At 46.6% G+C, this 14,322-nt stretch overlaps 1 protein-coding gene across 2 annotated transcripts in view; it reads right to left on the reverse strand.

Moving 5' to 3' along the window:
- Positions 1-2,261: 2,261 nt before the first annotated feature.
- Positions 2,262-14,322, reverse strand: part of sat2a.1 (spermidine/spermine N1-acetyltransferase family member 2a, tandem duplicate 1) — a 119,429-nt gene continuing 107,368 nt past the window's right edge. For both annotated transcript variants that reach the window (XR_013937744.1, XR_013937745.1), the window contains one exon: positions 2,262-2,324. The gene's annotated coding sequence lies outside the window, so the exon portion shown is untranslated. The remainder of the gene's footprint in view (positions 2,325-14,322) is intronic.

The raw sequence follows: 14,322 nt of genomic DNA on the forward strand, positions 1-14,322 counted from the left end.
TTCACTTGATCATACTGTTTATTGATAAAACCAGAGCCCTGTGTCAAGGTATAAGAAGGGCTGTATACATTGTTGATTCAGAAAATCTAATTGAATTGCTATGCTGTTGTTCATATCAATGTATAGAGGTTCTTAGAAATGGCACATGTCTTTATGAAAATGCACTTTAATGTATTACTGAAACTAACTGTTTGTAACTTGTATTTCTACACTTTTAAATCAATAAAAAATATGACTAAATCCTGACTGTATGTGTGTGTGTGAGCTGAAGTGTTTAGAAGGTTTCAGATATGAACATGTCTCTTATTTGATCGTCTGAGGACACAGAGGCGTGCCTCGAGGTTGTTGTGTTAACTATCTGATCTGGAGTGTTCCTGAAGGGCTTTCCTTGTCTCGAAAAGCAGGGCCTGTTTCACAGACAAGGTTTAAGCCTAGTCCGAGACTAAATTACACTTTCAATGTAAAATCTCCATTGAAGTTGTTTTTAGTCTAGGATTAGGTTTAAGCCTGGTCTGTGAAACTGGCCCATAGAGACGTACCTTTGACTGATTTATCAGTTTTACTTTTAATTATTTAACAGTGACAATTCACCTTTTGTTCCACGAAGCCCTGTGCTCTGTACAAAAGCGCCACTATTCGATGTTTGGCTCCCCCTTGTGGTCTATCTAGAGATCGTCAAGTATTGTGCAACAACATTTAAAATGGGGAACTTCTTCGCGCCCTCTACTGGCAATAAGGTACTAATGCGTGGGAAATGACAACAAGGAGTGAATCATAGGTGGACAGAGATTTGCAATATCCATGAGCGCAGTTTTATTCTGCTTTTCCATGTTTTTTTTTATATACCTTTTGTCAAGGTAGGATGTACACTACTGGTCAAAAGTTTTAGGATACCTAAATCTTTCCAGTTTTTATTGAAATGTAGGCAATTACATTACATGTTTGGCATTACGCAGATGCCCCCAAATACATTTGACTAAGTGAGTGAATCATCTATCCACACATCATGTCATAGCAGGAACAAGTAATTATGCTCGGGCCACGGGCCATTGGCAGTCATAGTGCTAGAAGAAGGAAGATTAAAAAAAATAAAAGCAGTTTAATCTCTCAAAGTACTCTTAAACTATAGAACAAATAAACAATTGGAGATAAAAAAACATGGAACTGTTTTGTTTAGCACAACTTATGCTAATCAACATCAACTCATCATGACTCATCACATTTTTGCAGATATAACAGCTGATCACACTCGTGGCCTATTTGTACAATGGAAATCAAATATTGTTCAGAAAGTTATTTCCCCCACACTGCTGCATAAATTCCCACAAATGTTGGCACTTGTCAGTAGCTTTGCTTTCACCCTTCTGTTCAGAAGCAGCTCAGGACAGGACAGAGGACTGAGCAGTAAGGTTATTTAAATTTCTGCATTTGATATTTATGTTGTATATGGATTTTTATGTTTAAATGGACTGCACTTATATAGCGCCTTTGTCAAAAGCGCTTTACAACGGCCTCTCATTCACCCATTCACACACATTCACACACCAATGGCGGCAAGCTACCATGCAAGGCGCCGGCCCGCTCACTGGGAGCAATTTGGGGTTCAGTGTCTTGCCCAAGGACACTTCGACATGTGGTCAGCCGGGTCTCGAACCGCCGATCTGCCAACCTTGCGATCATTAGACAGCGGCCCTACCTCCTGCAACACAGCCGTTGTATTTAGTTATAGAAAGAGACTCTATTTTTGAAAGTGTGTAACATACTGTAAGGAAGGGGGGCAGGACGAGATACGTTCACTTCCTCCTGTCCCCTCCCCAACGTGCTTGCGTAAACTACACAAGGTGAATTTGTGTTGAATAAAACTTTCTGACATAGCCTGGAGGAATGTTTTGGTGTTTGTTATTATCTTGTAGGATGAACCCCTGACCAACTAGGCGTAGACCAGAGGGTATTACATGACGCTGCAGAATGCTGTGGTGGCCCTTTTGGTCCAGGGTACCAGTGACTCTGCAAGCCACAGTCTCTGGATCAGCAGAAGAGCCCTAACATGACGACGCTTCCTCCCCCCCCGTGTTTGACAGTTGGTGTCATACCGTGAGCTTAGAATGATAAGGTTCTATCTCCGTTTAGGGCAGTTCAGAGATATTGAGCGTCAAAGTTTTTACATTCCATTATGTTTTGTGAGATGGAACCTTTGTATTTTATTAATTACTAACTCAAAAATTTAAACATTTTTAAAAATAACACCACACAGGCATTAATAAACACCTAATGGATCAGATTATGTAAAAAAAACTCAATTTTGACAAAAATGGAGATAGAACCTTATGGGCCAGTTTCACAGACAAGGCTTAAGACTAATCCTGGACTAAAAAGCATCTTCAATGGAGATTTTACATTGAAAGTGTGATTTAGTCCAGGACTAGGCTTAAGCCTTGTTTGCGAAACCGGCCTTATAACTCTTAACGTCACGAGTTGGTGTCATACTCTGAGGAACCATACTTTCACCATCTCCACGGCAACACAAAAACCCCTGTGCGAATTCTTTTGATTACATTTTGATTAATTAATCAGTCCATAAGACCTCTTCTTCCGGCCTTCAGAAGTCGACTGCTGGTGCTTCATTGCCCAGGCAACCGTCTTTTTGGGTAGACTGTGGCGGCTGTGGCGCAGGAGGTAGAGCCGCCGTCTAATGATCGCAAGGTTGGCAGATTGGAGGTTCGAGCCCTGGCTGGCCACATGTCGAAGTGTCCTTGGGCAAGACACTGAACCCCAAATTGCTCCCAGTGAGCGGGCCGGCGCCTTGCATGGTAGCTTGCCGCCATTGGTGTGTGAATGTGTGAATGATAGGCCGTTGTAAAGCGCTTTGGATAAAGGCGCTATATAAGTGCAGTCCATTTACCATTTACCATTTTTTCTTATTTTGCCATTTTAACAATGGCTTTCTTCCTGCCACTCGACCTGTCAAACCGACAGCTGGAAGTCTTCTCTCCACTGTTGAAATTGAGACTTGGTCTGACCGCTGTTCAGCTGTGGGTCTGCCTGACCTCTTCCTGTCTCTTTCCTTTGCAATTTCTCTAAAGGACCTACATTTTTCTTTTGTTATTTTTTTCTGAGTGGGGGCATATTTTTCTTTTATATTTTTCAGAGACAGTAGAGATTTTGACAGGAAGGATGGGTGAGAGAGAGAGAAGAGATGACCTACACCCGGAGCCGGAATCGAACCGGGAACCCTGCGGTACAGGGTCGACACTTAACCCGTTACGCCACCTAAGTGCTCCAGACCTACACTTTTAAGGGTTATAATGGTCTGTCTGTCTTACTTGTTAATTGCCTTTTTTTTCGCCATTAAGATAGCAGTATACTACTTCCTGCAGTGCAATATTGTCCAAATAATGCTTCAGAGGGTGTAGTAACACAGTCTGTTCCAACACTGCTTTTAAGCCCAATGCACACGGCGTGCGATTTTGTCGCCCCGCCGAATTCGATTCCATTGGTTTGAATGCATCTCAATGAGACAATGCGCACGGCGTGGGATGTGATATTGTCGCACGACAACATTCGATTCTCCATTCACATTCATTCATTGGTGTGAATTGAGAATCGAATGTTGTCGTGCGACAAAATCGCACGCCGTGTGCATTGGCTCCATCCACAGATGGAGGGTTTGTAAGTAATCAACACAAGTTGGGACACCTGTAGGAGTTGTTTGCGTCAACTTTCAAGGCTTCGTTTACTTCCATTGCTGCAGAAAGTTGTCAACCCATTACTTGTTCCCTGAAAAAGGCCTTTTTTAATAACTGTACTGAAAATGTACTGAATTATTTAAAAGTTTTTGGTAGCCTAAACTTTTTCTTTAACCTCTGGCAAATTTAGAGCTTACCGTTGTTCTATTTCAGGTCATTCACTGGACCTGACCTGCTTAAATTTAAATAAAAACTGTAAGATTTGGGAGTGTTCTAAAACCTTTGACCTCTAGCGTACATATTGAACATTCTGAATCCAAATGATACAGGATATTCAGACTGGGTATTCTACAGCTCCTTGATTGAATCACCAATCCACAAAATAACTAGAGACCAACCCATGGGTTTTTCCAGAGATAGTGAAGATTGTGTAGATTTGTTTGTGTGTGTGTGTGTGTGTGTGTGTGTGTGTGCATGATTACTTGCTGTTTGTTCAACTGTCTCTTCCTGACATTGCTCAGTAGGTGTGTGGGCTTATGTACAAACGGGTTCTAATGTGAAACTTAAGTCTATTGAATAGAGTGACGCACACGAGTGTGCCCTTTGTGTGTGTGTCACTGTGTTTGTGTTCTGAAGTAAAACGTTATCCCTCCAAGGGGGTGAAGATGCATTTATCTGCCGTTATTTAGGGGAGCTTTTGTCCGGTGATGTCAGTGTTTGTGTGAGAGCATTTAAGCAAGTGAGGGAAAGAGAGAGGGAGCAGGGTGAGTATGGGAGGGAGGGGGTGCTCTAGCCCCATAACGAGAGGAGAAGGGAGGGAGGGAGAGAAGGAGGGAGAGAGAGAGAGAGACAGGCAGAGCTAGCCAGGGAGATAGCGGGGGGAGAGAAAAGTGACTCCATTTTGACTCAAAGATTCTGGACCCCTATATATATATGAATATATTAAACATCCTTCCTTTTTTGCTGACAGAAGGTAAGATAGGGACGATACGCGCTGGATTATGTAACTTTCCTGTCAGCTTTTCCCGTGATTCCCTAGCAACAAACGCACCTGTGCTAGAGGCCTATATTTAGTCCCTGGTTCGCTCTGCGGTGTGTTGTGTGTTGTGTGTTGTGTGAGAGAGGGAGAGTGTGCGAGTGAGTGAGTGAGTGAGATACACACACAAACACAAGCATACTGCATAGTATAGTACATACATCTGTTGTGTGTTTGCATAGTGTATGTTTACATTTTCTTACATTTTAGGCATTTAGCAGACGCCTTATTCCAAAGCGACTTTACAATCAATACATTTGACTAAGCAAGTGAATCATCAATCCACCAGTCGTAGCAGGAAGAGTAATCCAGCTCAGGCCAGGGGCCCTTGATAGAAGGAAAAACCTTCTTCTATCACCTTCTAAATCTAACCTTTAAAAACAAACAAAAAATTAAAAAAATTAGACACGGGAGAAACAGAGAAACAGTACAAGGGGGGCAAATAGACGTTTTTAGGGGACACAGTAGAGGGGAAAAGCGGGTGTCTTCAGGAGACGCAGTGCTGGGGGGCAGTAGATGTCTCAGGAGGAGCAGTTAAGGTGTAGCCTGAAGAGATGGGTCTTCAGTCTACGACGGAAGATGGGTAGTGACTCTGCAGTTCTGACAGCCGTGGTATCTGTGTAGGTATATTTGTTTTTACATGTCATACTTAAAATGTGTACATGAAATCTGACCTGGCTAACTGTAGGCAGATGATTGAGATTACACACACCAATTGTCCAATCATATCACAGCAAAAGTCACTACAGGCAGAAAACTCGGACAAACAACTCGCTAATATCTGATGGTGAAAAGCTTCTAGACGAAATATTCTTGTCATCTTTAAAAAATAAAATAAAAAGTCTATTACTTGCTGTGGTAAATCCGAAATCCCAAATTTGCCAACTCCCGCCATTGTAAGTCATTGAATGTCATTCAGTCACGGTCGGTCAGTCAGTCAACTGTCAGTGAAGCGTTGTTTGTTTGTCCGAGTTTTCAAAGGGGGCGTGGCTTAGCGATAGGTCCATTGAGTCATGTGGGCAGTCTCTGTTTCTATCTCAACAGGTTCTTCACTTTTCTCCCCTTCTTTCTCCCTTCCTCTCTCTCTCCCTCCCTCTCTCTCTCCCCTTCTCCCTCCCTCTCTCTCCCTCTCTCTCCCTCTCCTGTTCTCTCTCCTTCTCCCTCTCCCTCCCTCCCTCTCTCTCTCTCTCTCCCTCTCTCACCTTCTCCAGACCCTCATCACAACCTCTCTCTGGACCCTCTGACCAGCGTCACCCTCCACAGTACAGTATCGTGACAGCAGATCACCTTGATGATTATAAATGGTAAATGGACTGACTTACATAGACGCCTTATTCCAAAGCGCTTTACAACGGCCTCTCATTCACCCATTCACACAAAGATTCACACACCAATGGCGACAAGCTGCCATGCAAGGCGCCGGCCGGCCCGCTCACTGGGAGCAATTTGGGGTTCAGTGTCTTGCCCAAGGACACTTCGACATGTGGCCAGCCGGGGCTCGAACCGCCGATCTGCCAACCTTGCGATCATTAGACGGCGGCTCTACCTCCTGAGCCACAGCTGTCCCCGTTATGTACAGTAGGGTTATGAAACGCTGATCACCATGGTGATTACGTACAGTAGAGTTATGAAATGCTGTTGCACCATGTGACCATACAACATTTCAGGCCTCAAGTGAGCCCAGCTTATCAGACAGACCATAATGACTGTACTAAGTCTCCTGTGTGTACTCTTGTATGCATTGCATGATTACCATAATACACTGAACAAAAATATACACACTTAAAATATAAACATTTAGTTTTTGCTCCAATTTTTTTCACAAGTTTAAATCAAAGACGTAAGACTTTTTCTATGTACACAAAAGGTTTATTTCTCACAAATGTGTTTAAATCTGTGTTAGTGAGCACTTCTCCTTTGCCGAGATAATCCATCCACCTGACAGGTGTGGCATATCCAGATGCTGATTAGACAGCATGACTATTGCACAGAAGTGCTTTAGGCTGGTCACAATGAAAGGCGACTCTAAAATGTGCAGTTTTATCACACAGCACAATGCCACAGATGTTGCAGGTTTTGAGGGAGAGTGCAATTGGCAGGAATGTCCACCAGAGCTGTTGCCGGTGAATTGAATGTTCATTTCTCTAACATAAGCCGCCTCCAAAGGCGTTTCAGAGAATTGGAATTGGAAAATACTTTGGAGACGGCTTATGTTAGAGAAATGAACATTCGATTCACAGGCGACGGCTCTGGTGGACATTCCTGCCAATTGCACGCTCCCTCAAAACTTGTGACATCTGTGGCATTGTGCTGTGTGATAAAACTGCACATTAGAGTATTTAATAATAATAATAATAATAATAATAATACATTAGACTTATATAGCGCTTTTCGACACTCAAAGATGCTTTACAACTGAAAAGATTGAGTAGTAATAATAGAAAGAAACAATAAATAAATAAAAGAAAGTATAGGGGCCTAATTGAGGTAGTGCTGGGGACACATGGGAAGGGGAGAGGGGGAGAGGGTTAACTGGTGAAGGCGAGCTTGAAGAGGTGGGTTTTGAGGGCCTGTTTAAATGTTGGCAGGGTGTTGGCCTGTCTGATGTGGTTGGGGAGGGCGTTCCAGTGGGACGGGGCTGCGGCTGAAAAGGCCCTATCACCCCAGGTCCGGAGCTTGGTCCTGGTGGTCTTGAAGGTGGTTTGGTCGTCAGACCTGAGTCAACGGTAGGGGGTGTGGAGGGGGACGAGGTCGGCAAGGTAGGAGGGGGCCAGGTTGTTGATGGCTTTGTAAGTGGTGAGTAGGCATTTGAATTGGATCCTGTATTTGACCGAGAGCCAGTGGAGGTTTTGGAGGACAGGGGTGATGTGGTCACGGTGGCGAGTGGAGGTGAGCAGACGGGCAGCAGAGTTCTGGACGTATTGGGATTTGTTTAGGATGTTATTAGGCAAACCGTAGAGGATGCTGTTGCAGTAGTCAAGTCAGGAAGTTTGTCGGTATTTGGTTATTGGTCAACATCCTCGTCTAAGAGATATCTGAGTGCAAATGCTCCATTAAGGGCTTTAAGTGTTCAGAGGTCTACGCCAGGGTTGGACAATTCAATGATTTGCAATTGGTTTTCAATGACTTCTCAATTAACTAAACAATGAGAAGCTTTCATTGCTTAATGTTTCTCAATCAGTGAATTTCGATTATAAATCACCTCTCGAATTGAAATGGAATTGACCCCAACCCTTAAGGCCTTTCTGGTTAATGTTCCTGACACCCAGTACACTAGAACAGCCGTGCCGTTTAACCTACTAAAAGAGCCGCCTCTGGGGGCAAATGCCCTCTTTTTCAATGCTAAGCTGCTATTTACACACAATGACCACTAGTTGGCGCGTCTTGTAAATTAGCCTGCTTCCTACACAGAAAAACGTCAAAATAGCTTTATATTAGCTTTTATCCTGATGTGATTTTGTAAATGTAAGGATACTGGGTGGTAGAACGCACATATCTAGGAAAAGTTATGAAAGGAGGGTCCTGAAATTTGATATAGTGCAAATACATAACATGTGTTTTACTCACAGGGGTCAAATGACCCCTCATGGCTCATGACACATACAATGCCCTTCATAAGTATTTATACAGTGTTCTGGATCACTCACCACCATCTGGCAGCAAGACATCACTAAAAAACACAATGCAAACGCATCCAAAGAGTTTATTAATTAATGAAGGATCACAGGCTTAATATGTCAATGTAATATGTATGAAAGTATCCTAAAATAAACGCTGCCATTCTTTCCTTTTTTGCTTCAAACTAGTCCTCATTTTCCTAATTGTGTTCAAATTGCGAGGACAGACATGAAAGTCTTTTGAAGATGTTATCTGAACAGTCCCATGTACTTATGGAGTGCAACTGGATCTGGTCCAATGGACAATTTAACTTTTTTTCCTTTCCATGATTTTTTGCTCTTATTTCAGTTTTTCTTTTCTTGATGTGTTTTGAACAAACTTTGTATCCTTGTATCTTTTTTCTGTTGTTGTTGTTGTTGTTGTTGTGCTATCCTACCATTTTGCCCCATGGATATGATTTTGTTTGTGGTTTATTTTATCTTTATTTACATGTATGAAGTGTTCTTTGTGGTATATTGAAACCCAGCTGCTATTGACGGGAGAGGAACTATGTACAAACCTTCTGGGCTTCATGTGTGCTAAATAAACTAAACTAAACTAAACTAAATTCAAGTGTGAAAGTGTGTTCTTGTAATAAACACTCGCTCGCTCGCTGTCTCGTGATAAAACGTTGGATGACGTCAGGGTAAGAAGCACACTCGTCTAAAAACAACAACTGAACTAGCAAGTCTTTTCTGTTGAAAGGCCTCCCAGAATTCCACTGGGAGCTGAAGGGAATGTCCCGTTCCCTTCAGTGTTTGTTTTGTGATGACGTCAGCCGCCACTTGCCAAGTCGCCTCCATCTTCTCTCTTCTCCTCCTCCTCCTCCTCCTCCTCCTGATGATTCACCCCTCCATCTCTCTGTTCTATCTCTCCTGGGCTTCATATTATCGTGACACGTGCATCGCTAAGGCGGACGCAACTGGAAATACACAAGACACTAAAGGATTTTAGGAGTTTACTGGAAGATGTTTGTTCTTTTAGAGGACACACACACAGCACTTTTTTTGAGGAGATGTGGACAGACATCATGTGTTTTTTTTTTGTGAAGACTCTCTTCCTGGAACTATCTGGGTGCTAAATTAATTGCGCTTGGTTGGTTCCCACCTCCTGTTGCACTGGGCTTTAGTGTTAATCTGGACCCCTCTCTGCTGGGCCAAGTCTGGCCTGAGAACACCACCACAGAGTCTCTCTGCTCCCCCAGGGAACCCTGGCTCTGTCTATCTGTATCTCTCTCTCTGTCTCTCTCTCTCTCTCTCTCTCTCTCTCTCTCTCTCTCTCTCTCTGTCTATCTCTCTCTCAGAGAACGGCCCCTGGCTCTGTCTATCTCTCTCTGTCTGTCTCTCTCTCTGTCTATCTCTATCTCTCTGTCTCTCTCTCTCTCTGTCTATCTCTATCTCTCTGTCTCTCTCTCTCTCTCTGTCTCTCTGTCTATCTTTCTCTCTCTGTCTCTCTCTCTCTCTCTCTCTGACTATCTCTATCTCTTTCTCTCTCTTTCACTCTCTCTCTCTCTCTCTGTCTATCTCTCTCTGTCTATCTCTCTCTGTCTATCTCTCCCTCTCTCTCTCTCTCTCTCTCACACAAACACACCTTGCGCTCTCTCTCCTTTCCTACCTCCCTTTCTCTTTCTTTATCTCATCCTCTCCTCTCTTCCTAATTATCTCCTCCTCCTTCCATGCCAGTCTCTTCTTCCTCTCACTCTTCTCTACCTCCTCCCTCACCCCTCACTCACATTTTCTCTCCCTCTTCCTCTCTCTCTCCCACCCCCCGACCTCACTCCTTCCACCTTTTAAAAAAAAAAGATCCCTCCCTCCTTCCTTCTCTCTCTCTCTCTCTGCAGAGAAGAGTACTGGTTGCCCGGCTCTCCCCTTGCCCGACCACTGTTCTCTCTCTTTCTCTCTCTCTCTCCCTCTCTCCCTCCCTCCCTCTTTCTCTCTCTATCCCCCCCCCTCTCTCTCTCTCCCTCCCCCTCTCCCTCTCTGTCTCTCTCTCACTCCCTCCCTCTCTGTCTCTCTCTCCCCCCCTCCCTCCCTCTCTCCCTCTCTCCCTCCCTCACTCTCTCTCCCTCTCTCTCTCTCTTCTTTTCTTTTTGTTTCTTTGCTCTGCTGCTGTTGTATTTCCCCTGGCGCCGTGCCACCGCCTCTGACCATCTGCCTCTTTCTTTCTCTCCTTCCCTTTATCGCTCTTTTTCTTTCCCCCCCTCTCCCCCTCTCCCTCCCTCTCTCTCTCTCTCTCTCTCTCTCTCTCTCTCTCTCTCTCTCTCTCTAGCGTCAATGCCATTATTGTAGTTTTTTTTTCTTTCTTCTGTCCCTTTTCTGATCACTGGGGAGTGATTCTCTCTGCTCCTCCCTCCCTCCCTCCCTCCCTCCTGTGCTCCCTCTATCTCTTTATCTTTCACTTTCCCTCTCGGCCATTCTCCCTTTTCCCTCTCTCTCTCTCTCTACCCCCCTCCCTCCCTCCCTCCCTCCCCTCACTCTCCCTCTCTCCTATTTTTATTTTTAAGAGCCATGACGGAAGAGAGCAGGGGTGTTGACGTCTAGAAACAGGAAGTATCGCACGCCTGGAGCGCAGCGGGCACACCGTCACACAGTAAACAGAAAAGCCACTTCCTGCTTTCCTCACCGCCGAACACAAGCATAACAACCCTCAACCCCCGGCTTATCAGAAAATTATGCTCTCCCCTCCCCTCCCCTCCTCACCCCTCCCTCCCCTCCCGCCACCCCCCAGACCTGCCCTTCTTCCCAGCTCTCCTAAACGCCTAAACGGAGCACATACACAACAGGCTTATTCACCCCCCCTCTCTACCAAGTTCTCTCCCCTCTCTCTCTCCCTCCCTCTCTCCCTCCTCTCCCTCTCTACCAAGTTCTCTCCTCTCCCTCCCTCCCTCCCTCTCTCCCTCTCTCCCTCCCTCCCTCTCTCCCTCTCTCCCTCCCTCCCTCCCTCCTCTCCCTCTCTTTGCCAGTACAGCATGCCTGAGAAGCTGCCCGGAGAAGAAGAAGCTAATTAATTTGATTTAGCCATTCTCTCCCTGGCAGTGGAAAAACCAGCCCGCCCCCCCTGTCCCCCCCCCAACACCCCCCCCCCCGTATCAGGCACCCCTCCCAGATGATTTTCCACCCATCCTTTCCAGTCTCTTTTGGCGGCGTTTCGCCCTCCTCCTCCCTCTCTCCTCTCTCCTCTATCCGCCTTCCATTTCGTCCTTGCAGCAGAAGCAGCAGTGCACTCTGGGTAGACTTTGGGGTTGTGTGTCCAACTGAATTCAGCGCTACCCTCTCCCCTACTCTCCCCTACTCTCCCCTACTCTCCCCTACTCTCCCCTACTCTCCCCTGCGTGTTCCTGCTCTCTCTCTGTGTACCTCCTCTACCTCTACAACGGTGTTCTGTGAGAGCTAGCGTTTTTTTTTAGCAGCTTGTGTGACTCACCACTGTCTTTCACGCACACCCACACACACGCACACATACACACACGCGCACACACACGCGCACACACACACACACACACGCATGCACGTGCACACACACACACACACACACACGCACGCGCACACACACACGCACACACCCACACACACGCGCACACACACACCCACACTCGCACACACACATACCCACGCGCACACACACACACACACACACACCCACGCGCGCGCACATACACCCACACACACACGCGCACACGCGCACACACACACACACACACACACACACACACACACAAGGCCTGTTCAGAGCTCTCACAGGCGTGCGGGCTGTGTGCGTGTGTGTGTGTGTGTGTGTGCGTGCGGGCTGACCTTACTCCCTGGCCGTGGGGAGATGAATCACTTAGCCTCCTTTTAGAGGCCGGAGCCCCGCTGACGTCATCTGGTGTTCTACTGTATCCTCCCCTCCCCCCTGTATCCTCCCCTCCTCCCCTCCTCCCCCCTGTATCCTCCCCTCCTCCCCTCCTCCCCCCTGTAACCTCCCCTCCTCCCCCCTGTATCCACCCCGCACCCCAACCTGGTGACACACACCACGGCTGCAACCAGCGCGATTTAGGGGCATCCGCTGAGTGGGTATGTGTGTGTGTGCGCCTGTGTCTGTGTGTGGCCTGTGTCTGTGTGCCTGTGTGTGTGCGTGCGTGTGTGTGAAAGACAGTGGTGAGTGTGTGTGTGTGTGTGTGCCTGTGTGTGTGTGTCTGTGTGTGTGCCTGTGTGTGTGTGTGTGTCTGTGTGTGTGTCTGTGTCTGTGTGTGTGTCTGTCTTAATATGTCTGTGTGTGTGTGTGTGTGCGCCTGTGTGTGTGTGTCTGTGTGTGTGTGCCTGTGTGTGTGTGTGTGCCTGTGTCTGTGTGTGTGCGCCTGTGTGTGTGTGTGTGAGCCTGTGTCTGTGTGTGTGCGCCTGTGTGTGTGTGTCTGTGTGTGTGTATGTGTGTGGGTGTGTGCCTGTGTGTGTGTCTGTTTTAATATGCTTTTGTTGTCTGTAGGCCTGATGCCAACACGACTGGGCGTTTAGCGGAGCGGCGGCTTCACTTCCTGTATTCCCTTCAGGACGGCCGCTGGCCTTTGAACCTGAGGTGGACGTCTCTGGACTTCTCTGTTTTAGTCTCGGTATCCGACCCCACATTGAACCGGGTCAATATGACCCTCCCACGTCTCTGAGGGTTGTTTTGGTTTCGCTCTGTTCTTCAGGCTTCTGGGAAATTCATTAAAATGCTGCAGGAGAGACGTCTGTTTATCGTTGTGTTTCTTCTTCTTCTTCCTCCTTCACCGAGGAGTCTCACTGCAGCAGCATTCAGAGCGGCCATTTTGTTTGTTTCTCCTCTTGTATCGAACAAGAAGTTCAGTAGAATCACTTTTGAACAGTTGACGTTCACACACAACAATGAGAGGATTTTTGGGGGGGGGTTTTGAGCTGCGTTTCTGAACAACAACGTGTATGATGTTTTCAGCTCGTTTGAATCCCATTTTTTTGCTTTTTTTTGTGTTGTCAAGTTTTGTCAAGAGTTTATGTTAATTGCGTAACAGTTTTTTTTACATTGACAACTCTTAACTGAATGTTACCAACCCCGTAATTGCTTGGATTTTCCACCGCGATAGCTAGCTCCCCTTAGCCTCCGCCATCTCTGTGTGTTCAGATGTGTGTGTCGCTTGGGAGCACAGCATGAAAAGCTATGATCTCCTTTGGGCAAACGCCCGTGAATAGGGACGCCTGGACCAGACTCCCCCTGAATACAGAGTTGGTGGCGGGCTGCATACGGGACAATGCATGTGTGGACTGGACCCACTCCTGTACCCCCCCCCCCCCCCCCCACCCCCCAACAACACCACCCCCCCCCATCCCCCCAATAACACCACCACACCCCTCCACCCACCCACACACACCCACACACACACACTATTATTTCAGCCCAACTTCCTCCTCGCACATATACATACACATACACATGAGCGCACACACACACGCACGAGCGCACATACATACACACAAAGACACACACACACACACTATTATTACGGCCCAAACTCCTCCTCGCACATACACACACACATGAGCGCACACACACACGCACACACAAACACACACACACACACACATACACACACACATGAGCGCACACACACGCACACACACACACACACAGCTACACGTGTACACAAATGCACGCACAGCCACACAAATGCACATGTATGCACACACGGCACGAATGCACACACACATGCACACTTTCTTTCTGTGTCAGAACCTCACACACACACACACACACACACACACACCCTCCCCCTCTCTCCCTCCGTTGGTGGAGTACTGAACTAACTCATTTGGAGGGGGAGAAAGAAGTTCCTCCTAGAGCCCAGAGGGAGAGAGGTCACAGGTCACAGGGACAACCCCAGAGCGGTTACCATGGAGACAAGTGTGCTAGTATACAATGAGGGGAGTGTGTGTGTGTGTGTGTGTGTGTGTGTGT

The sequence above is a fragment of the Nansenia antarctica genome (assembly GCF_963989245.1).
Source record: "Nansenia antarctica genome assembly, chromosome: 13".
NCBI lineage: Eukaryota > Metazoa > Chordata > Actinopteri > Argentiniformes > Microstomatidae > Nansenia > Nansenia antarctica.